A 22,481-nucleotide genomic window follows, 5' to 3' on the forward strand; every position below is an offset into this window, starting at 1 on the left:
CGCATGTCCTTTGGCTCGGGCTGATGTCGAATCAGAACTCCTTCTGTGACCTGTGGCTCCTCCCAAAACTTTTGGATGGATCATTCGGAAGCCGAAAAGAGCTAGCTCTCCCCGTCGGGGAATCGAAACCCGGTCTTCCGCGTGACAGGTGGAGATACTGTCCACTATACTAACGAGGAGCTGCGCATGCTGCCGTTTCTCCCCCAACCGACGCTACTGCACCGACATAACTGAACAATGCATGGCTTTTTCTGACGCTGACACAGCCCTAGCACCGTCAAATTCCGGATGGACCCATCATTAGCTAAAGTCGCATAACATTTGGAACACTACCCGTTGCAGGGGTCATTGTTTGGACTCTTTTTTTTTTTTTTTTTTTTTTTTTTAAATTGCGCTTTAAACAAAAAGGATTGTGTCAATGCAACTGAACAACATTAATTAGGAACACAGTGCGTCAATAAAGCAAAATGACAGTTAAAGGCATTTCGTCATTGAAATCGGTGATGTCATCATTCAGCTAAGTTCAGTTTAAATAGTATCTGTGCAATAATTTGCAATCAAGTCAATGTTATCGCTGTACATGAAGTGTCCCCAGCTATGCCTGCCGGAGGCGACAGAGGCAAGGAACCAAAACTCGATCGGTGAAAAAATGGAGAAAAAACCCGGTGAGAAACCAGGCTCAGTCGGGGAGACAGTTCTCCTCTGGTCAGAAGAAACCAGCAAATCAGCTCCAGGTTGCAGAAAAGTCAGACTGTGCAGAAGAATCATCTGTTTCCTGTGGTCTTGTCCTGGTGGTCGTCTGAGACAAGGTCTTTACAGGGGATCTGTATCTGGGGCTCATCTAGTTGTCCCGGTCTCCGCTGTGTTTCAGGGCCATAGAGGTCCTTTCTTGGTGTTGATCAACCATCTTGTCTGGATACTGACTGGATCCGGGTGACTGAAGCGGCCCACTGATCTGGATACAGACTGGATCTGGTGGCTACGGTGACCTCGGAATAAGGGATTTCTTTAAAAGACTCTTTTATTCATAAAAGATTTTCTCCAACTTTTCAGATGGAGGCATGAGAAAGAGATTGCCTTGATTGGGCTTGTGGTTATTGGTGGACCGAGTGGACTTTTGTGAGTTTTACTGCTCACTTTTGGAGTGGGGGGGGGGCTGACGAAACGCATGTGGGCAGGCGTCGTCAGCCTTGATGACCCTTGGCGAGCGTAGTGGTTTACCAGAGGCAGCGCACAGGCCGGAGTGGTCGTAGACACAGCTCGAGTTTCTCCTCATTGTCGCATAAATCTTTCGCCTTTTACTAAAGATTTCCGTGGAGGGGAACTTTTGCGAGTGACCTGTATTTTTTCTACATCGAAATGTCAAGAGCAGAATCAATTTGGCCGTCCGCCAACACGCTGCAGGAGGGCGTGCCACTGGTCTTCGTCTGTATTTGCACTCTCTGCGTTTGCGCTGTCAGCACTTAATGTTTATTTAGCTGGCATGGGAAGGCAGCACTTTCTTGTACGTGACGGGATGCAAACTCTGGAAGGCTCTCTTTAGTGACGGGTCCAAACAAAGATCTCATCAGCTCCTCTAGCCCTATCGGCGACTCGTGCACTTCGAGCCTTCTTAACGACGGCGCAAGTGGCTGACTGGTGACTGCGTTGGTGGTATAGTGGTGAGCATAGCTGCCTTCCAAGCAGTTGACCTGGGTTCGATTCCCGGCCAACGCATGTCCTTTGGCTCGGGCTGATGTCGAAGCAGAACTCCTTCTGTGACCTGTGGCTCCTCCCAAAACTTTTGGATGGATCATTCGGAAGCCGAAAAGAGCCAGCTCTCCCCGTCGGGGAATCGAACCCCGGTCTTCCGCGTGACAGGCGGAGATACTGTCCACTATACTAACGAGGAGCTGCGCATGCTGCCGTTACTCCCCCAACCGACGCTACTGCACCGACATAACTGAACAATGTATGTCTTTTTCTGACGCTGACACAGCCCTAGCACCGTCAAATTCCGGATGGACCCATCATTAGCTAAAGTCGCATAACATTTGGAACACTACCCGTTGCAGGGGTCATTGTTTGGACTCTTTTTTTTTTTTAAATTGCGCTTTAATCAAAAAGGATTGTGTCAATGCAACTGAACAACATTAATTAGGAACACAGTGCGTCAATAAAGCAAAATGACAGTTAAAGGCATTTCGTCATTGAAATCGGTGATGTCATCATTCAGCTAAGTTCAGTTTAAATAGTATCTGTGCAATAATTTGCAATCAAGTCAACGTTATCGCTGTACATGAAGTGTCCCCAGCTATGCCTGCCAGAGGCGACAGAGGCAAGGAACCAAAACTCGATCGGTGAAAAAATGGAGAAAAAACCCGGTGAGAAACCAGGCTCAGTCGGGGAGACAGTTCTCCTCTGGTCAGAAGAAACCAGCAAATCAGCTCCAGGCTGCAGAAAAGTCAGACTGTGCAGAATAATCATCTGTTTCCTGTGGTCTTGTCCTGGTGGTCGTCTGAGACAAGGTCTTTACAGGGGATCTGTATCTGGGGCTCATCTAGTTGTCCCGGTCTCCGCTGTGTTTCAGGGCCATAGAGGTCCTTTCTAGGTGTTGATCAACCATCTTGTCTGGATACTGACTGGATCCGGGTGACTGAAGCGGCCCACTGATCTGGATACAGACTGGATCTGGTGGCTACGGTGACCTCGGAATAATTGATTTCTTTAAAAGACTCTTTTATTCATATAAGATTTTCTCCAACTTTTCAGATGGAGGCATGAGAAAGAGATTGCCTTGATTGGGCTTGTGGTTATTGGTGGACCGAGTGGACTTTTGTGAGTTTTACTGCTCCCTTTTGGAGTGGGGGGGGGGGGGGGGGGCTGACGAAACGCATGTGGGCAGGCGTCGTCACCCTTGATGACCCTTGGCGAGCGTAGTGGTTTACCAGAGGCAGCGCACAGGCCGGAGTGGTCGTAGACACAGCTCGAGTTTCTCTTCATTGTCGCATAAATCTTTCGCCTTTTACTAAAGATTTCCGTGGAGGGGAACTTTTGCGAGTGACCTGTATTTTTGGGTGCTCTGCTCACAGCAGAGCTACATCGAAATGTCAAGAGCAGAATCAATTTGGCCGTACGCCAACACGCTGCAGGAGGGCGTGCCACTGGTCTTCGTCTGTATTTGCACTCTCTGCGTTTGCGCTGTCAGCACTTAATGTTTATTTAGCTGGCATGGGAAGGCAGCACTTTCTTGTACGTGACGGGATGCAAACTCTGGAAGCCTCTCTTTAGTGACGGGTCCAAACAAAGATCTCATCAGCTCCTCTAGCCCTATCGGCGACTCGTGCACTTCGAGCCTTCTTAGCGACGGCGCAAGTGGCTGACTGCTGACTGCGTTGGTGGTATAGTGGTGAGCATAGCTGCCTTCCAAGCAGTTGACCTGGGTTCGATTCCCGGCCAACGCATGTCCTTTGGCTCGGGCTGATGTCGAAGCAGAACTCCTTCTGTGACCTGTGGCTCCTCCCAAAACTTTTGGATGGATCATTCGGAAGCCGAAAAGAGCTAGCTCTCCCCGTCGGGGAATCGAACCCCGGTCTTCCGCGTGACAGGCGGAGATACTGTCCACTATACTAACGAGGAGCTGCGCATGCTGCCGTTTCTCCCCCAACCGACGCTACTGCACCGACATAACTGAACAATGCATGGCTTTTTCTGACGCTGACACAGCCCTAGCACCGTCAAATTCCGGATGGACCCATCATTAGCTAAAGTCGCATAACATTTGGAACACTACCCGTTGCAGGGGTCATTGTTTGGACTCTTTTTTTTTTTTTTTTTTTTTAATTGCGCTTTAAACAAAAAGGATTGTGTCAATGCAACTGAACAACATTAATTAGGAACACAGTGCGTCAATAAAGCAAAATGACAGTTAAAGGCATTTCGTCATTGAAATCGGTGATGTCATCATTCAGCTAAGTTCAGTTTAAATAGTATCTGTGCAATAATTTGCAATCAAGTCAATGATATCGCTGTACATGAAGTGTCCCCAGCTATGCCTGCCAGAGGCGACAGAGGCAAGGAACCAAAACTCGATCGGTGAAAAAATGGAGAAAAAACCCGGTGAGAAACCAGGCTCAGTCGGGGAGACAGTTCTCCTCTGGTCAGAAGAAACCAGCAAATCAGCTCAAGGCTGCAGAAAAGTCAGACTGTGCAGAAGAATCATCTGTTTCCTGTGGTCTTGTCCTGGTGGTCGTCTGAGACAAGGTCTTTACAGGGGATCTGTATCTGGGGCTCATCTAGTTGTCCCGGTCTCCGCTGTGTTTCAGGGCCATAGAGGTCCTTTCTAGGTGTTGATCAACCATCTTGTCTGGATACTGACTGGATCCGGGTGACTGAAGCGGCCCACTGATCTGGATACAGACTGGATCTGGTGGCTACGGTGACCTCGGAATAAGGGATTTCTTTAAAAGACTCTTTTATTCATATAAGATTTTCTCCAACTTTTCAGATGAAGGCATGAGAAAGAGTGGCGCCGATACAGGATGGCTGCCTCCGTGACGTGCTCTGCAGTTGTTTTTGTGTTTTTGTTAGTTTGTCCTGTCTTTAGTTATATTCCTGCAATCAGTTTCACCAGGGACGAATTGCTGGATATTCGGCAACACACATCTCCCGATATTTCACCGGTTTTCGACTATTCTGATGTTTTGCTGGACATTCTTGTCGGCGGAGCGGCTGCCCTGATCACACGCTTCAAGAGGACGCGCAGGCGGGGAAAGCGAGCGGGAGCGCTCGTGAGACTCAGAAAACGCGGATTTCGAACGCCGTTGCCTAGCATCCATCTGGCAAATCTCCGCTCTCTACCCAACAAAACGGACGAACTGCTTCTGCTCTCTCGGACAAATAAAGATTTCTCCCACTCTGCTGCTCTGTGTTTCACGGAAACTTGGCTGAATGACACCATACCGGACAGCGCGCTCCATCTGCCGGACTTTCAGCTGTTTAGAGCGGATCGCGACGCAGAATCAACGGGGAAATCGCGCGGCGGCGGGACATGCTTTTACATCAATGAACGGTGGTGTACAAATGTAACTGTGTTAAAGAAGACGTGCTGCTCAAATCTCGAAACGCTCTTCATTAACTGCAAGCCGTTCTATTCGCCGCGGGAGTTTCATTCGTTCATTCTGGTTAGTGTTTACATCCCTCCTCAAGCGCACATGAGCTCAGCTTTACAGAAACTCGCTGAGCAGATCACAGAGACAGAACAACAACACCCAGACTCTGTTTTAATCATTCTTGGGGACTTTAATAAAGCCAATCTCTCCCGTGAACTGCCAAAATACAGACAGCATGTTACTTGTCCCACAAGAGACAGTAATATATTGGATCACAGTTACACAACAATAAAGGATGCATTTCACTCTGTTCCACGAGCAGCTTTGGGACGTTCTGATCACCTTCTGGTTCATCTTATACCGACCTACAGGCAGAAACTAAAATCAGCTAAACCTGTATTGAGGACTGTAAAAAGATGGACTAATGAAGCAGAGCAGGATTTACAATCTTGTTTTGACCTCACTGATTGGAGTGTTTTTGAAGCTGCTGTCACCGATCTGGACGAACTCACAGAGACCGTAACATCATATATCAGTTTCTGTGAGGATATGTGTATTCCTACCAAGACTCAACTAAATTACAACAATGACAAACCGTGGTTCACTGCAAAACTCAGACAGCTCCGTCAGGCCAAAGAAGATGCTTACAGGAAGGGGGACAATGTCTTGTATAAACAGGCTAAATACACACTGGAAAAGGAGATCAAAGTGGCAAAGAGGAATTATTCTGAAAAAATAAGGACTCAGTTCACTTCGAACGACTCCGCATCAGTGTGGAAAAGCCTAAAGAAGATCACCAATTACAAGACACCACCCCCCAGCACTGTGGAAAATCAACGACTGGCAGACGATCTGAACGAGTTTTACTGCAGGTTTGAAAGAACACCCATCACCTGCCCTGAACACCTCTCCACACAACCGTTCACACCAATAACAACTCCTGCAACCAACCCTGAATGCCTCTCCAAACAAACGTTCACACCATTCACAGCTCCTGCAACCAACCCTGAATGCCTCTCCACACAACCATTCACACCATTAACATCTCCTGCAACCCATCCTGATCACCTCTCCAATCAACCGCTCTCACCATTCACAACTCCTGCAACCAACCCTGAATGCCTCTCCAAACAACTGTTCACACCACTCACAACTCCTGCAACCCACCCTGAACACCTCTCCAATCAAGCGCTCTCACCATTCACACCTCCTGCATCCCCCCTCTCCCCCACACCTGCAATACAGATCAGCGAGGATGTGGTGTGCCAGGTCTTCCGGAAGCAGAAAAGGAAAAAAGCACCAGGCCCAGATTGTGTTACACCAGCCTGTCTGAAATCCTGTGCTGACCAGCTGGCCCCCATCTTCACAAAGATCTTCAACAGATCGCTGGAGCTGTGCGAAGTCCCTTCATGCTTCAAACGCTCCACCATCATCCCCATCCCAAAGAAATCCAAAATTACAGGACTAAATGACTACAGGCCTGTGGCTCTAACGTCTGTAGTCATGAAGTCATTTGAAAAACTGGTGCTGGCCCACCTGAAGGACATCACTGGACCCTTGCTGGATCCTCTTCAGTTTGCCTACAGAGCAAACAGGTCTGTGGACGATGCAGTAAACATCGGACTGCATTATGTTCTGCAACACCTAGACAGACCGGGGACCTATGTGAGGATCCTGTTTGTGGACTTCAGCTCTGCCTTCAACACGATCATCCCAAACCTCCTCCTGCCCAAACTAACTCAGCTCTCCGTGCCCACCTCCGTCTGTCAGTGGATCAACAGCTTCCTGACAGACAGGCAGCAGCTAGTGAGGCTGGGAAAATACACATCCAGCACCCGTACAATCAGCACCGGAGCTCCCCAGGGCTGTGTTCTCTCCCCACTGCTCTTCTCCCTGTACACTAATGACTGCACATCTAAGGACCCCTCTGTCAAGCTCCTGAAGTTTGCAGATGACACCACACTCATCGGCCTCATTCAGGACGGTGACGAGTCTGCTTACAGACAGGAGGTTAAAGAGCTGGCTGTCTGGTGCAGTCTCAACAACCTGGAGCTTAACACACTCAAAACAGTGGAGATGATCGTGGACTTCAGGAGAAACCCCCCTGCACTCCCCCCACTCACCATCATGAACAGCACTGTGACTGCAGTGGAGTCATTCAGGTTCCAGGTCCAAACAAAGATCTCATCAGCTCCTCTAGCCCTATCGGCGACTCGTGCACTTCGAGCCTTCTTAGCGACTGCACAAGTGGCTGACTGCTGACTGCGTTGGTGGTATAGTGGTGAGCATAGCTGCCTTCCAAGCAGTTGATCCGGGTTCGATTCCCGGCCAACGCATGTCCTTTCGCTTGGGCTGATGTCGAAGCAGAACTCCTTCTGTGACCTGTGGCTCCTCCCAAAACTTTTGGATGGATCGTTCGGAAGCCGAAAAGAGCTAGCTCTTCCGCGTGACAGGCGGAGATACTGTCCACTATACTAACGAGGAGTTGTGCATGCTGCCGTTTCTCCCCCAACTGACGCTGCTGCACGGACATAACTGAACAATGCATGGCTTTTTCTGACGCTGACACAGCCCTAGCACCGTCAAATTCCGGATTGACCCATCATTAGTCGCATAACATTTGGAACACTACCCGTTGCAGGGGTCATTGTTTGGACTTTTTTTTTTTTTTTTTTTTTAAATTGCGCTTTAAACAAAAAGGATTGTGTCAATGCAACTGAACAACATTAATTAGGAACACAGTGCGTCAATAAAGCAAAATGAGAGTTAAAGGCATTTCGTCATTGAAATCGGTGATGTCATCATTCAGCTAAGTTCAGTTTAAATAGTATCTGTGCAATAATTTGCAATCAAGTCAACGATATCGCTGTACATGAAGTGTCCCCAGCTATGCCTGCCAGAGGCGACAGAGGCAAGGAACCAAAACTCGATCGGTGTAAAAATGGAGAAAAAACCCGGTGAGAAACCAGGCTCAGTCGGGGAGACAGTTCTCCTCTGGTCAGAAGAAACCAGCAAATCAGCTCCAGGCTGTAGAAAAGTCAGACTGTGCAGAAGAATCATCTGTTTCCTGTGGTCTTGTCCTGGTGGTCGTCTGAGACAAGGTCTTTACAGGGGATCTGTATCTGGGGCTCATCTAGTTGTCCCGGTCTCCGCTGTGTTTCAGGGCCATAGAGGTCCTTTCTAGGTGTTGATCAACCATCTTGTCTGGATACTGACTGGATCCGGGTGACTGAAGCGGCCCACTGATCTGGATACAGACTGGATCAGGTGGCTACGGTGACCTCGGAATAAGGGATTTCTTTAAAAGACTCTTTTATTCATATAAGATTTTCTCCAACTTTTCAGATGGAGGCATGAGAAAGAGATTGCCTTGATTTGGCATGTGGTTATTGGTGGACCGAGGGGACTTTTGTGAGTTTTACTCCTCCCTTTTGGAGTGTGGGGGGGGGGGGGGGGGGCTGACGAAACGCATGTGGGCAGGCATCGTCACCCTTGATGACCCTTGGCGAGCGTAGTGGTTTACCAGACGCAGCGCACAGGCCCGAGGGGTCGTAGACACAGCTCGAGTTTCTCTTCATTGTCGCATAAATCTTTCACCTTTTACTAAAGATTTCCGTCGAGGGGAACTTTTGCGAGTGACCTGTATTTTTGGGTGCTCTGCTCACAGCAGAGCTACATCGAAATGTCAAGAGCAGAATCAATTTGGCCGTCCGCCAACACGCTGCAGGAGGGCGTGCCACTGGTCTTCGTCTGTATTTGCACTCTCTGCTTTTGCGCTGTCAGCACTTAATGTTTATTTAGCTGGCATGGGAAGGCAGCACTTTCTTGTACGTGACGGGATGCAAACTCTGGAAGGCTCTCTTTAGTGACGGGTCCAAACAAAGATCTCATCAGCTCCTCTAGCCCTATCGGCGACTAGTGCACTTCGAACCTTCTTAGCGACGGCGCAAGTGGCTGACTGCTGACTGCGTTGGTGGTATAGTGGTGAGCATAGCTGCCTTCCAAGCAGTTGACCCGGGCTCGATTCCCGGCCAACGCATGTCCTTTGGCTCGGGCTGATGTCGAAGCAGAACTCCTTCTGTGACCTGTGGCTCCTCCCAAAACTTTTGGATGGATCATTCGGAAGCCGAAAAGAGCTAGCTCTCCCCGTCGGGGAATCGAACCCCGGTCTTCCGCGTGACAGGCGGAGATACTGTCCACTATACTAACGAGGAGCTGCGCATGCTGCCGTTTCTCCCCCAACCGACGCTACTGCACCGACATAACTGAACAATGCATGGCTTTTTCTGACGCTGACACAGCCCTAGCACCGTCAAATTCCGGATTGACCCATCATTAGCTAAAGTCGCATAACATTTGGAACACTACCCGTTGCAGGGGTCATTGTTTGGACTCTTTTTTTTTTTTTTTTTTTTTTAATTGCGCTTTAAACAAAAAGGATTGTGTCAATGCAACTGAACAACATTAATTAGGAACACAGTGCGTCAATAAAGCAAAATGACAGTTAAAGGCATTTCGTCATTGAAATCGGTGATGTCATCATTTAGCTAAGTTCAGTTTAAATAGTATCTGTGCAATAATTTGCAATCAAGTCAATGATATCGCTGTAAATGAAGTGTCCCCAGCTATGCCTGCCAGAGGCGACAGAGGCAAGGAACCAAAACTCGATCGGTGAAAAAATGGAGAAAAAACCCGGTGAGAAACCAGGCTCAGTCGGGGAGACAGTTCTCCTCTGGTCAGAAGAAACCACCAAATCAGCTCCAGGCTGCAGAAAAGTCAGACTGTGCAGAAGAATCATCTGTTTCCTGTGGTCTTGTACTGGTGGTCGTCTGAGACAAGGTCTTTACAGGGGATCTGTATCTGGGGCTCATCTAGTTGTCCCGGTCTCCGCTGTGTTTCAGGGCCATAGAGGTCCTTTCTAGGTGTTGATCAACCATCTTGTCTGGATACTGACTGGATCCGGGTGACTGAAGCGGCCCATTGATCTGGATACAGACTGGATCTGGTGGCTACGGTGACCTCGGAATAAGGGATTTCTTTAAAAGACTCTTTTATTCATATAAGATTTTCTCCAACTTTTCAGATGAAGGCATGAGAAAGAGTGGCGCCGATACAGGATGGCTGCCTCCGTGACGTGCTCTGCAGTTGTTTTTGTGTTTTTGTTAGTTTGTCCTGTCTTTAGTTATATTCCTGCAATCAGTTTCACCAGGGACGAATTGCTGGATATTCGGCAACACACATCTCCCGATATTTCACCGGTTTTCGACTATTCTGATGTTTTGCTGGACATTCTTGTCGGCGGAGCGGCTGCCCTGATCACACGCTTCAAGAGGACGCGCAGGCGGGGAAAGCGAGCGGGAGCGCTCGTGAGACTCAGAAAACGCGGATTTCGAACGCCGTTGCCTAGCATCCATCTGGCAAATCTCCGCTCTCTACCCAACAAAACGGACGAACTGCTTCTGCTCTCTCGGACAAATAAAGATTTCTCCCACTCTGCTGCTCTGTGTTTCACGGAAACTTGGCTGAATGACACCATACCGGACAGCGCGCTCCATCTGCCGGACTTTCAGCTGTTTAGAGCGGATCGCGACGCAGAATCAACGGGGAAATCGCGCGGCGGCGGGACATGCTTTTACATCAATGAACGGTGGTGTACAGATGTAACTGTGTTAAAGAAGACGTGCTGCTCAAATCTCGAAACGCTCTTCATTAACTGCAAGCCGTTCTATTCGCCGCGGGAGTTTCATTCGTTCATTCTGGTTAGTGTTTACATCCCTCCTCAAGCACACATGAGCTCAGCTTTACAGAAACTCGCTGAGCAGATCACAGAGACAGAACAACAACACCTAGACTCTGTTTTAATCATTCTTGGGGACTTTAATAAAGCCAATCTCTCCCGTGAACTGCCAAAATACAGACAGCATGTTACTTGTCCCACAAGAGACAGTAATATATTGGATCACTGTTACACAACAATAAAGGATGCATTTCACTCTGTTTCACGAGCAGCTTTGGGACGTTCTGATCACCTTCTGGTTCATCTTATACCGACCTACAGGCAGAAACTAAAATCAGCTAAACCTGTATTAAGGACTGTAAAAAGATGGACTAATGAAGCAGAGCAGGATTTACAATCTTGTTTTGACCTCACTGATTGGAGTGTTTTTGAAGCTGCTGTCACCGATCTGGACGAACTCACAGAGACCGTAACATCATATATCAGTTTCTGTGAGGATATGTGTATTCCTACCAAGACTCAACTAAATTACAACAATGACAAACCGTGGTTCACTGCAAAACTCAGACAGCTCCGTCAGGCCAAAGAAGATGCTTACAGGAAGGGGGACAATGTCTTGTATAAACAGGCTTAATACACACTGGAAAAGGAGATCAAAGTGGCAAAGAGGAATTATTCTGAAAAAATAAGGACTCAGTTCACTTCGAACGACTCCGCATCAGTGTGGAAAAGCCTAAAGAAGATCACCAATTACAAGACACCACCCCCCAGCACTGTGGAAAATCAACGACTGGCAGACGATCTGAACGAGTTTTACTGCAGGTTTGAAAGAACACCCATCACCTGCCCTGAACACCTCTCCACACAACCGTTCACACCAATAACAACTCCTGCAACCAACCCTGAATGCCTCTCCAAACAAACGTTCACACCATTCACAGCTCCTGCAACCAACCCTGAATGCCTCTCCACACAACCATTCACACCATTAACATCTCCTGCAACCCATCCTGATCACCTCTCCAATCAACCGCTCTCACCATTCACAACTCCTGCAACCAACCCTGAATGCCTCTCCAAACAACTGTTCACACCACTCACAACTCCTGCAACCCACCCTGAACACCTCTCCAATCAAGCGCTCTCACCATTCACACCTCCTGCATCCCCCCTCTCCCCCACACCTGCAATACAGATCAGCGAGGATGCTGTGCGCCAGGTCTTCCGGAAGCAGAAAAGGAAAAAAGCACCAGGTCCAGATTGTGTTACACCAGCCTGTCTGAAATCCTGTGCTGACCAGCTGGCCCCCATCTTCACAAAGATCTTCAACAGATCGCTGGAGCTGTGCGAAGTCCCTTCATGCTTCAAACGCTCCACCATCATCCCCATCCCAAAGAAATCCAAAATTACAGGACTAAATGACTACAGGCCTGTGGCTCTAACGTCTGTAGTCATGAAGTCATTTGAAAAACTGGTGCTGGCCCACCTGAAGGACATCACTGGACCCTTGCTGGATCCTCTTCAGTTTGCCTACAGAGCAAACAAGTCTGTGGACGATGCAGTAAACATCGGACTGCATTATGTTCTGCAACACCTAGACAGACCGGGGACCTATGTGAGGATCCTGTTTGTGGACTTCAGCTCTGCCTTCAACACGATCATCCCAAACCTCCTCCTGCCCAAACTAACTCAGCTCTCCGTGCCCACCTCCGTCTGTCAGTGGATCAACAGCTTCCTGACAGACAGGCAGCAGCTAGTGAGGCTGGGAAAATACACATCCAGCACCCGTACAATCAGCACCGGAGCTCCCCAGGGCTGTGTTCTCTCCCCACTGCTCTTCTCCCTGTACACTAATGACTGCACATCTAAGGACCCCTCTGTCAAGCTCCTGAAGTTTGCAGATGACACCACACTCATCGGCCTCATTCAGGACGGTGACGAGTCTGCTTACAGACAGGAGGTTAAAGAGCTGGCTGTCTGGTGCAGTCTCAACAACCTGGAGCTTAACACACTCAAAACAGTGGAGATGATCGTGGACTTCAGGAGAAACCCCCCTGCACTCCCCCCACTCACCATCATGAACAGCACTGTGACTGCAGTGGAGTCATTCAGGTTCCCGGGCACCACTATCTCTCAGGACCTGAAGTGGGACATTCACATTGACTCCATTGTGAAAAAGGCCCAGCAGAGGTTGTACTTCCTTCGCCAGCTGAGGAAGTTTAACCTGCCACAGGATCTGCTGAAACAGTTCTACTCCACCATCATCGAATCCATCCTCTGCACTTCAGTAACTGTCTGGTTCAGCTCAGCGTCTAAATCTGACCTCAGAAGACTACAGAGGGTAGTCCGGACTGCTGAGCGAATTATCGGTACAACCCTCCCATCTATTCAAGAACTGTACTTATCCAGAGTGAGCAAAAGGGCTGTTAAAATCACTCTGGACCCCTCACATCCAGCACACTCCCTCTTTGAACTGTTGCCATCTGGTCGACGCTACAGAGCACTGAGCACCAGAACGACCAGACACAGGAACAGTTTCTTCCCTCAGGCAATCCATCTTATGAACAGCTGATAATAACTGTGGGACACACTACACTATTTATATTTATATACACTACACTTTTTATCCAACACACATACTTAGCGTACACGTAAATCTTTTGCACATAATATACATGTACATACATGGAACACACTATACTACTTATATTTATATTTATATACACATACACTTATTTATCCAAAGACACATACTTAGCGTACAGTTACAATTTTTCCACATAATATACATGTACATACATAAATGCTCTTTTTAATATACCTGCCATACATTGTCAATTTGTATATTGTCAATCCTTACCCACCTATTTGTATTTTTTTGTATTTTTTATTCCTTATTGTGTTTTTTGTTCTGTCGCTGTTATGTTGCACTGCGGAGCTCTGTCACGAAAACAAATTCCTCGTATGTGTGAACATACCTGGCAATAAAGCTCATTCTGATTCTGATTCTGATTCTGAAGAGATTGCCTTAATTTGGCTTGTGGTTATTGGTGGACCGAGGGGACTTTTGTGAGTTTTTCTCCTCCCTTTTGGAGTGGGGGGGGGGGCTGACGAAACGCAAGTGGGCAGGCGTCGTCACCCTTGATGACCCTTGGCGAGCGTAGTGGTTTACCAGAGGCAGCGCACAGGCCGGAGTGGTCGTAGACACAGCTCGAGTTTCTCTTCATTGTTGCATAAATCTTTCGCCTTTTACTAAAGATTTCCGTGGAGGGGAACTTTTGCGAGTGACCTGTATTTTTGGGTGCTCTGCTCACAGCAGAGCTACATCGAAATGTCAAGAGTAGAATCAATTTGGCCGTCCGCCAACACGCTGCAGGAGGGCGTGCCACTGGTCTTCGTCTGTATTTGCACTCTCTGCGTTTGCGCTGTCAGCACTTAATGTTTATTTAGCTGGCATGGGAAGGCAGCACTTTCTTGTACGTGACGGGATGCAAACTCTGGAAGGCTCTCTTTAGTGACGGGTCCAAACAAAGATCTCATCAGCTCCTCTAGCCCTATCGGCGACTCGTGCACTTCGAGCCTTCTTAGCGACGGCGCAAGTGGCTGACTGCTGACTGCGTTGGTGGTATAGTGGTGAGCATAGCTGCCTTCCAAGCAGTTGACCCGGTTCGATTCCCGGCCAACGCATGTGCTTTGGCTCGGGCTGATGTCGAAGCAGAACTCCTTCTGTGACCTGTGGCTCCTCCCAAAACTTTTGGATGGATCATTCGGAAGCCGAAAAGAGCTAGCTCTCCCCGTCGGGGAATCAACCCCGGTCTTCCGCATGACAGGCGGAGATACTGTCCACTATACTAACGAGGAGCTGTGCATGCTGCCGTTTCTCCCCCAACCGACGCTACTGCACCGACATAACTGAACAATGCATGGCTTTTTCTGACGCTGACACAGCCCTAGCACCGTCAAATTCCGGGTGGACCCATCATTAGCTAAAGTCGCATAACATTTGGAACACTACCCGTTGCAGGGGTCATTGTTTGGACTCTTTTTTTTTTTTTTTTAAATCGCGCTTTAAACAAAAAGGATTGTGTCAATGCAACTGAACAACATTAATTAGGAACACAGTGCGTCAATAAAGCAAAATGACAGATAAAGGCATTTCGTCATTGAAATCGGTGATGTCATCATTCAGCTAAGTTCAGTTTAAATAGTATCTGTGCAATAATTTGCAATCAAGTCAACGATATCGCTGTACATGAAGTGTCCCCAGCTATGCCTGCCAGAGGCGACAGAGGCAAGGAACCAAAACTCGATCGGTGAAAAAATGGAGAAAAAACCCGGTGAGAAACCAGGCTCAGTCGGGGAGACAGTTCTCCTCTGGTCAGAAGAAACCAGCAAATCAGCTCCAGGCTGCAGAAAAGTCAGACTGTGCAGAAGAATGTGGTCTTTCCTGTGGTCTTGTCCTGGTGGTCGTCTGAGACAAGGTCTTTACAGGGGATCTGTATCTGGGGCTCATCTAGTTGTCCCGGTCTCCGCTGTGTTTCAGGGCCATAGAGGTCCTTTCTAGGTGTTGATCAACCATCTTGTCTGGATACTGACTGGATCCGGGTGACTGAAGCGGCCCACTGATATGGATACAGACTGGATCTGGTGGCTACGGTGACCTCGGAATAAGGGATTTCTTTAAAAGACTCTTTTATTCATATAAGATTTTCTCCAACTTTTCAGATGGAGGCATGAGAAAGAGATTGCCTTGATTGGGCTTGTGGTTATTGGTGGACCGAGTGGACTTTTGTGAGTTTTACTCCTCCCTTTTGGAGTGGGGGGGGGGGGGGGCTGACGAAACGCAAGTGGGCAGGCGTCGTCACCCTTGATGACCCTTGGCGAGCGTAGTGGTTTACCAGAGGCAGCGCACAGGCCGGAGTGGTCGTAGACACAGCTCAAGTTTCTCTTCATTGTCGCATAAATCTTTCGCCTTTTACTAAAGATTTCCGTGGAGGGGAACTTTTGCGAGTGACCTGTATTTTTGGGTGCTCTGCTCATAGCAGAGCTACATCGAAATGTCAAGAGCAGAATCAGTTTGTCCGTCCGCCAACACGCTGCAGGAGGGCGTGCCACTGGTCTTCGTCTGTATTTGCACTCTCTGCGGTTGCGCTGTCAGCACTTAATGTTTATTTAGCTGGCATGGAAAGGCAGCACTTTCTTGTACGTGACGGGATGCAAACTCTGGAAGGCTCTATTTAGTGACGGGTCCAAACAAAGATCTCATCAGCTCCTCTAGCCCTATCGGCGACTCGTGCTCTTCGAGCCTTCTTAGCGACGGCGCAAGTGGCTGACTGCTGATTGCGTTGGTGATATAGTGGTGAGCATAGCTGCCTTCCAAGCAGTTGACCGGGATCGATTCCCGGCCAACGCATGTCCTTTGGCTCGGGCTGATGTCGAAGCAGAACTCCTTCTGTGACCTGTGGCTCCTCCCAAAACTTTTGGATGGATCATTCGGAAGCCGAAAAGAGCTAGCTCTCCCCGTCGGGGAATCGAACCCCGGTCTTCCGCGTGACAGGCGGAGATACTGTCCACTATACTAACGAGGAGCTGCGCATGCTGCTGTTTCTCCCCCAACCGACGCTACTGCACCGACATAACCGAACAATGCATGGCTTTTTCTGACGCTGACACAGCCCTAGCACCGTCAAATTCCGAATGGACCCATCATTAGCTAAAGTCGCATAACATTTGGAACACTACCCGTTGCAGGGGTCATTGTTTGGACTCTTTTTTTTTTTATTTTTTTTTTTAAATTGCGCTTTAAACAAAAAGGATTGTGTCAATGCAACTGAACAACATTAATTAGGAACACAGTGCGTCAATAAAGCAAAATGACAGTTAAAGGCATTTCGTCATTGAAATCGGTGATGTCATCATTCAGCTAAGTTCAGTTTAAATAGTATCTGTGCAATAATTTGCAATCAAGTCAACGATATCGCTGTACATGAAGTGTCCCCAGCTATGCCTGCCAGAGGCGACAGAGGCAAGGAACCAAAACTCGATCGGTGAAAAAATGGAGAAAAAACCCGGTGAGAAACCAGGCTCAGTCGGGGAGACAGTTCTCCTCTGGTCAGAAGAAACCAGCAAATCAGCTCCAGGCTGCAGAAAAGTCAGACTGTGCAGAAGAATCATCTGTTTCCTGTGGTTTTGTCCTGGTGGTCGTCTGAGACAAGGTATTTACAGGGGATCTGTATCTGGGGCTCATCTAGTTGTCCCGGTCTCCGCTGTGTTTCAGGGCCATAGAGGTCCTTTCTAGGTGTTGATCAACCATCTTGTCTGGATACTGACTGGATCCGGGTGACTGAAGCGGCCCACTGATCTGGATACAGACTGGATCTGGTGGCTACGGTGACCTCGGAATAAGGGATTTCTTTAAAAGACTCTTTTATTCATATAAGATTTTCTCCAACTTTTCAGATGGAGGCATGAGAAAGAGATTGCCTTGATTGGGCTTGTGGTTATTGGTGGACCGAGTGGACTTTTGTGAGTTTTACTTCTCCCTTTTGGAGTGGGGGGGGGGGGGGGGGCTGACGAAACGCATGTGGGCAGGCGTCGTCACCCTTGATGACCCTTGGCGAGCGTAGTGGTTTACCAGAGGCAGCGCACAGGCCGGAGTAGTCGTAGACATAGCTCGAGTTTCTCTTCATTGTCGCATAAATCTTTCGCCTTTTACTAAAGATTTCCGTGGAGGGGAACTTTTGCGAGTGACCTGTATTTTTGGGTGCTCTGCTCACAGCAGAGCTACATCGAAATGTCAAGAGCAGAATCAATTTGGCCGTCCGCCAACACGCTGCAGGAGGGCGTGCCACTGGTCTTCGTCTGTATTTGCACTCTCTGCGTTTGCGCTGTCAGCACTTAATGTTTATTTAGCTGGCATGGGAAGGCCGCACTTTCTTGTACGTGACGGGATGCAAACTCTGGAAGGCTCTCTTTAGTGACGGGTCCAAACAAAGATCTCATCAGCTCCTCTAGCCCTATCGGCGACTCGTGCACTTCGAGCCTTCTTAGCGACGGCGCAAGTGGCTGACTGCTGACTGCTGACTGCGTTGGTGGTATAGTGGTGAGCATAGCTGCCTTCCAAGCAGTTGACCCGGGTTCGATTCCCGGCCAACGCATGTCCTTTGGCTCGGGCTGATGTCGAAGCAGAACTCCTTCTGTGATCTGTGGCTCCTCCCAAATCTTTTGGATGGATCATTCGGAAGCCGAAAAGAGCTAGCTCTCCCCGTCGGTGAATCGAACCCCGGTCTTCCGCGTGACAGGCAGAGATACTGTCCACTATACTAACGAGGAGCTGCGCATGCTGCCGTTTCTCCCCCAACTGACGCTACTGCACCGACATAACCGAACAATGCATGGCTTTTTCTGACGCTGACACAGCCCTAGCACCGTCAAATTCCGAATGGACCCATCATTAGCTAAAGTCGCATAACATTTGGAACACTACCCGTTGCAGGGGTCATTGTTTGGACTCTTTTTTTTTTTATTTTTTTTTTTAAATTGCGCTTTAAACAAAAAGGATTGTGCCAATGCAACTGAACAACATTAATTGGGAACACAGTGCGTCAAAAAAGCAAAATGACAGTTAAAGGCATTTCGTCATTGAAATCGGTGATGTCATCATTCAGCTAAGTTCAGTTTAAATAGTATCTGTGCAATAATTTGCAATCAAGTCAACGATATCGCTGTACATGAAGTGTCCCCAGCTATGCCTGCCAGAGGCGACAGAGGCAAGGAACCAAAACTCGATCGGTGAGAAACCAGGCTCAGTCGGGGAGACAGTTCTCCTCTGGTCAGAGGAAACCAGCAAATCAGCTCCAGGCTGCAGAAAAGTCAGACTGTGCAGAAGAATCATCTGTTTCCTGTGGTCTTGTCCTGGTGGTCGTCTGAGACAAGGTCTTTACAGGGGATCTGTATCTGGGGCTCATCTAGTTGTCCCGGTCTCCGCTGTGTTTCAGGGCCATAGAGGTCCTTTCTAGGTGTTGATCAACCATCTTGTCTGGATACTGACTGGATCCGGGTGACTGAAGCGGCCCACTGATCTGGATACAGACTGGATCTGGTGGCTACGGTGACCTCGGAATAAGGGATTTCTTTAAAAGACTCTTTTATTCATATAAGATTTTCTCCAACTTTTCAGATGGAGGCATGAGAAAGAGATTGCCTTGATTGGGCTTGTGGTTATTGGTGGACCGAGTGGACTTTTGTGAGTTTTACTCCTCCCTTTTGGAGTGGGGGGGGCGGGGGGGGGCTGACGAAACGCATGTGGGCAGGCGTCGTCACCCTTGATGACCCTTGGCGAGCGTAGTGGTTTACCAGAGGCATGGCACAGGCCGGAGTGGTCGTAGACACAGCTCGAGTTTCTCTTCATTGTTGCATAAATCTTTCGCCTTTTACTAAAGATTACCGTGGAGGGGAACTTTTGCGAGTGACCTGTATTTTTGGGTGCTCTGCTCATAGCAGAGCTACATCGAAATGTCAAGAGCAGAATCAGTTTGTCCGTCCGCCAACACGCTGCAGGAGGGCGTGCCACTGGTCTTCGTCTGTATTTGCACTCTCTGCGGTTGCGCTGTCAGCACTTAATGTTTATTTAGCTGGCATGGAAAGGCAGCACTTTCTTGTACGTGACGGGATGCAAACTCTGGAAGGCTCTATTTAGTGATGGGTCCAAACAAAGATCTCATCAGCTCCTCTAGCCCTATCGGCGACTCGTGCTCTTCGAGCCTTCTTAGCGACGGCGCAAGTGGCTGACTGCTGACTGCGTTGGTGATATAGTGGTGAGCATAGCTGCCTTCCAAGCAGTTGACCCGGGATCGATTCCCGGCCAACGCATGTCCTTTGGCTCGGGCTGATGTCGAAGCAGAACTCCTTCTGTGACCTGTGGCTCCTCCCAAAACTTTTGGATGGATCATTCGGAAGCCGAAAAGAGCTAGCTCTCCCCGTCGGGGAATCGAACCCCGGTCTTCCGCGTGACAGGCAGAGATACTGTCCACTATACTAACGAGGAGCTGCGCATGCTGCTGTTTCTCCCCCAACCGACGCTACTGCACCGACATAACCGAACAATGCATGGCTTTTTCTGACGCTGACACAGCCCTAGCACCGTCAAATTCCGAATGGACCCATCATTAGCTAAAGTCGCATAACATTTGGAACACTACCCGTTGCAGGGGTCATTGTTTGGACTCTTTTTTTTTTTATTTTTTTTTTTAAATTGCGCTTTAAACAAAAAGGATTGTGTCAATGCAACTGAACAACATTAATTAGGAACACAGTGCGTCAATAAAGCAAAATGACAGTTAAAGGCATTTCGTCATTGAAATCGGTGATGTCATCATTCAGCTAAGTTCAGTTTAAATAGTATCTGTGCAATAATTTGCAATCAAGTCAACGATATCGCTGTACATGAAGTGTCCCCAGCTATGCCTGCCAGAGGCGACAGAGGCAAGGAACCAAAACTCGATCGGTGAAAAAATGGAGAAAAAACCCGGTGAGAAACCAGGCTCAGTCGGGGAGACAGTTCTCCTCTGGTCAGAGGAAACCAGCAAATCAGCTCCAGGCTGCAGAAAAGTCAGACTGTGCAGAAGAATCATCTGTTTCCTGTGGTCTTGTCCTGGTGGTCGTCTGAGACAAGGTCTTTACAGGGGATCTGTATCTGGGGCTCATCTAGTTGTCCCGGTCTCCGCTGTGTTTCAGGGCCATAGAGGTCCTTTCTAGGTGTTGATCAACCATCTTGTCTGGATACTGACTGGATCCGGGTGACTGAAGCGGCCCACTGATCTGGATACAGAATGGATCTGGTGGCTACGGTGACCTCGGAATAAGGGATTTCTTTAAAAGACTCTTTTATTCATATAAGATTTTCTCCAACTTTTCAGATGGAGGCATGAGAAAGAGATTGCCTTGATTGGGCTTGTGGTTATTGGTGGACCGAGTGGACTTTTGTGAGTTTTACTCCTCCCTTTTGGAGTGGGGGGGGGCGGGGGGGGGCTGACGAAACGCATGTGGGCAGGCGTCGTCACCCTTGATGACCCTTGGCGAGCGTAGTGGTTTACCAGAGGCATGGCACAGGCCGGAGTGGTCGTAGACACAGCTCGAGTTTCTCTTCATTGTCGCATAAATCTTTCGCCTTTTACTAAAGATTTCCGTGGAGGGGAACTTTTGCGAGTGACCTGTATTTTTGGGTGCTCTGCTCATAGCAGAGCTACATCGAAATGTCAAGAGCAGAATCAGTTTGGCCGTCCGCCAACACGCTGCAGGAGGGCGTGCCACTGGTCTTCGTCTGTATTTGCACTCTCTGCGGTTGCGCTGTCAGCACTTAATGTTTATTTAGCTGGCATGGAAAGGCAGCACTTTCTTGTACGTGACGGGATGCAAACTCTGGAAGGCTCTATTTAGTGATGGGTCCAAACAAAGATCTCATCAGCTCCTCTAGCCCTATCGGCGACTCGTGCTCTTCGAGCCTTCTTAGCGACGGCGCAAGTGGCTGACTGCTGACTGCGTTGGTGATATAGTGGTGAGCATAGCTGCCTTCCAAGCAGTTGACCCGGGATCGATTCCCGGCCCACGCATGTCCTTTGGCTCGGGCTGATGTCGAAGCAGAACTCCTTCTGTGACCTGTGGCTCCTCCCAAAACTTTTGGATGGATCATTCGGAAGCCGAAAAGAGCTAGCTCTCCCCGTCGGGGAATCGAACCCCGGTCTTCCGCGTGACAGGCGGAGATACTGTCCACTATACTAACGAGGAGCTGCGCATGCTGCTGTTTCTCCCCCAACCGACGCTACTGCACCGACATAACCGAACAATGCATGGCTTTTTCTGACGCTGACACAGCCCTAGCACCGTCAAATTCCGAATGGACCCATCATTAGCTAAAGTCGCATAACATTTGGAACACTACCCGTTGCAGGGGTCATTGTTTGGACTCTTTTTTTTTTTATTTTTTTTTTAAAATTGCGCTTTAAACAAAAAGGATTGTGCCAATGCAACTGAACAACATTAATTGGGAACACAGTGCGTCAAAAAAGCAAAATGACAGTTAAAGGCATTTCGTCATTGAAATCGGTGATGTCATCATTCAGCTAAGTTCAGTTTAAATAGTATCTGTGCAATAATTTGCAATCAAGTCAACGATATCGCTGTACATGAAGTGTCCCCAGCTATGCCTGCCAGAGGCGACAGAGGCAAGGAACCAAAACTCGATCGGTGAAAAAATGGAGAAAAAACCCGGTGAGAAACCAGGCTCAGTCGGGGAGACAGTTCTCCTCTGGTCAGAGGAAACCAGCAAATCAGCTCCAGGCTGCAGAAAATTCAGACTGTGCAGAAGAATCATCTGTTTCCTGTGGTCTTGTCCTGGTGGTCGTCTGAGACAAGGTCTTTACAGGGGATCTGTATCTGGGGCTCATCTAGTTGTCCCGGTCTCCGCTGTGTTTCAGGGCCATAGAGGTCCTTTCTAGGTGTTGATCAACCATCTTGTCTGGATACTGACTGGATCCGGGTGACTGAAGCGGCCCACTGATCTGGATACAGACTGGATCTGGTGGCTACGGTGACCTCGGAATAAGGGATTTCTTTAAAAGACTCTTTTATTCATATAAGATTTTCTCCAACTTTTC

The 22,481-nt window shown here is 48.5% G+C and overlaps 16 non-coding genes and 1 pseudogene across 16 annotated transcripts; 12 read left to right on the plus strand and 5 right to left on the minus strand.

Annotated features, from left to right (window-relative positions):
• The first annotated feature begins 1,257 nt into the window (after positions 1–1,257).
• On the plus strand, positions 1,258–1,363 carry LOC132146119 (U5 spliceosomal RNA; annotated as a pseudogene).
• Positions 1,364–1,644: 281 nt separating this feature from the next.
• On the plus strand, positions 1,645–1,716 carry trnag-ucc (transfer RNA glycine (anticodon UCC)). Its single transcript has one exon. It is a non-coding gene; the product is annotated as a tRNA-Gly (tRNA).
• A 103-nt stretch (positions 1,717–1,819) lies between these two features.
• trnad-guc (transfer RNA aspartic acid (anticodon GUC)) lies at positions 1,820–1,891 on the minus strand. Its single transcript has one exon. It is a non-coding gene; the product is annotated as a tRNA-Asp (tRNA).
• A 1,072-nt stretch (positions 1,892–2,963) lies between these two features.
• Positions 2,964–3,078, plus strand: LOC132145847 (U5 spliceosomal RNA). Its single transcript, XR_009434610.1, has one exon. It is a non-coding gene; the product is annotated as a U5 spliceosomal RNA (small nuclear RNA).
• A 293-nt stretch (positions 3,079–3,371) lies between these two features.
• trnag-ucc (transfer RNA glycine (anticodon UCC)) lies at positions 3,372–3,443 on the plus strand. Its single transcript has one exon. It is a non-coding gene; the product is annotated as a tRNA-Gly (tRNA).
• Positions 3,444–3,546: 103 nt separating this feature from the next.
• Positions 3,547–3,618, minus strand: trnad-guc (transfer RNA aspartic acid (anticodon GUC)). Its single transcript has one exon. It is a non-coding gene; the product is annotated as a tRNA-Asp (tRNA).
• A 3,736-nt stretch (positions 3,619–7,354) lies between these two features.
• Positions 7,355–7,426, plus strand: trnag-ucc (transfer RNA glycine (anticodon UCC)). Its single transcript has one exon. It is a non-coding gene; the product is annotated as a tRNA-Gly (tRNA).
• Positions 7,427–8,649: 1,223 nt separating this feature from the next.
• Positions 8,650–8,764, plus strand: LOC132146084 (U5 spliceosomal RNA). The gene has a single exon (XR_009434833.1). It is a non-coding gene; the product is annotated as a U5 spliceosomal RNA (small nuclear RNA).
• Positions 8,765–9,232: 468 nt separating this feature from the next.
• Positions 9,233–9,304, minus strand: trnad-guc (transfer RNA aspartic acid (anticodon GUC)). Its single transcript has one exon. It is a non-coding gene; the product is annotated as a tRNA-Asp (tRNA).
• Positions 9,305–14,035: 4,731 nt separating this feature from the next.
• LOC132145911 (U5 spliceosomal RNA) lies at positions 14,036–14,150 on the plus strand. The gene has a single exon (XR_009434670.1). It is a non-coding gene; the product is annotated as a U5 spliceosomal RNA (small nuclear RNA).
• Positions 14,151–15,760: 1,610 nt separating this feature from the next.
• On the plus strand, positions 15,761–15,876 carry LOC132145862 (U5 spliceosomal RNA). The gene has a single exon (XR_009434624.1). It is a non-coding gene; the product is annotated as a U5 spliceosomal RNA (small nuclear RNA).
• Positions 15,877–16,343: 467 nt separating this feature from the next.
• trnad-guc (transfer RNA aspartic acid (anticodon GUC)) lies at positions 16,344–16,415 on the minus strand. Its single transcript has one exon. It is a non-coding gene; the product is annotated as a tRNA-Asp (tRNA).
• Positions 16,416–17,496: 1,081 nt separating this feature from the next.
• Positions 17,497–17,612, plus strand: LOC132145767 (U5 spliceosomal RNA). Its single transcript, XR_009434534.1, has one exon. It is a non-coding gene; the product is annotated as a U5 spliceosomal RNA (small nuclear RNA).
• Positions 17,613–17,912: 300 nt separating this feature from the next.
• Positions 17,913–17,984, plus strand: trnag-ucc (transfer RNA glycine (anticodon UCC)). The gene has a single exon. It is a non-coding gene; the product is annotated as a tRNA-Gly (tRNA).
• A 1,234-nt stretch (positions 17,985–19,218) lies between these two features.
• Positions 19,219–19,333, plus strand: LOC132146053 (U5 spliceosomal RNA). The gene has a single exon (XR_009434803.1). It is a non-coding gene; the product is annotated as a U5 spliceosomal RNA (small nuclear RNA).
• A 1,624-nt stretch (positions 19,334–20,957) lies between these two features.
• Positions 20,958–21,072, plus strand: LOC132145773 (U5 spliceosomal RNA). The gene has a single exon (XR_009434540.1). It is a non-coding gene; the product is annotated as a U5 spliceosomal RNA (small nuclear RNA).
• Positions 21,073–21,540: 468 nt separating this feature from the next.
• trnad-guc (transfer RNA aspartic acid (anticodon GUC)) lies at positions 21,541–21,612 on the minus strand. The gene has a single exon. It is a non-coding gene; the product is annotated as a tRNA-Asp (tRNA).
• Positions 21,613–22,481: the final 869 nt, after the last annotated feature.

Source organism: Carassius carassius, chromosome 8 (assembly GCF_963082965.1).
Source record: "Carassius carassius chromosome 8, fCarCar2.1, whole genome shotgun sequence".
NCBI classification, from domain to species: domain Eukaryota; kingdom Metazoa; phylum Chordata; class Actinopteri; order Cypriniformes; family Cyprinidae; genus Carassius; species Carassius carassius.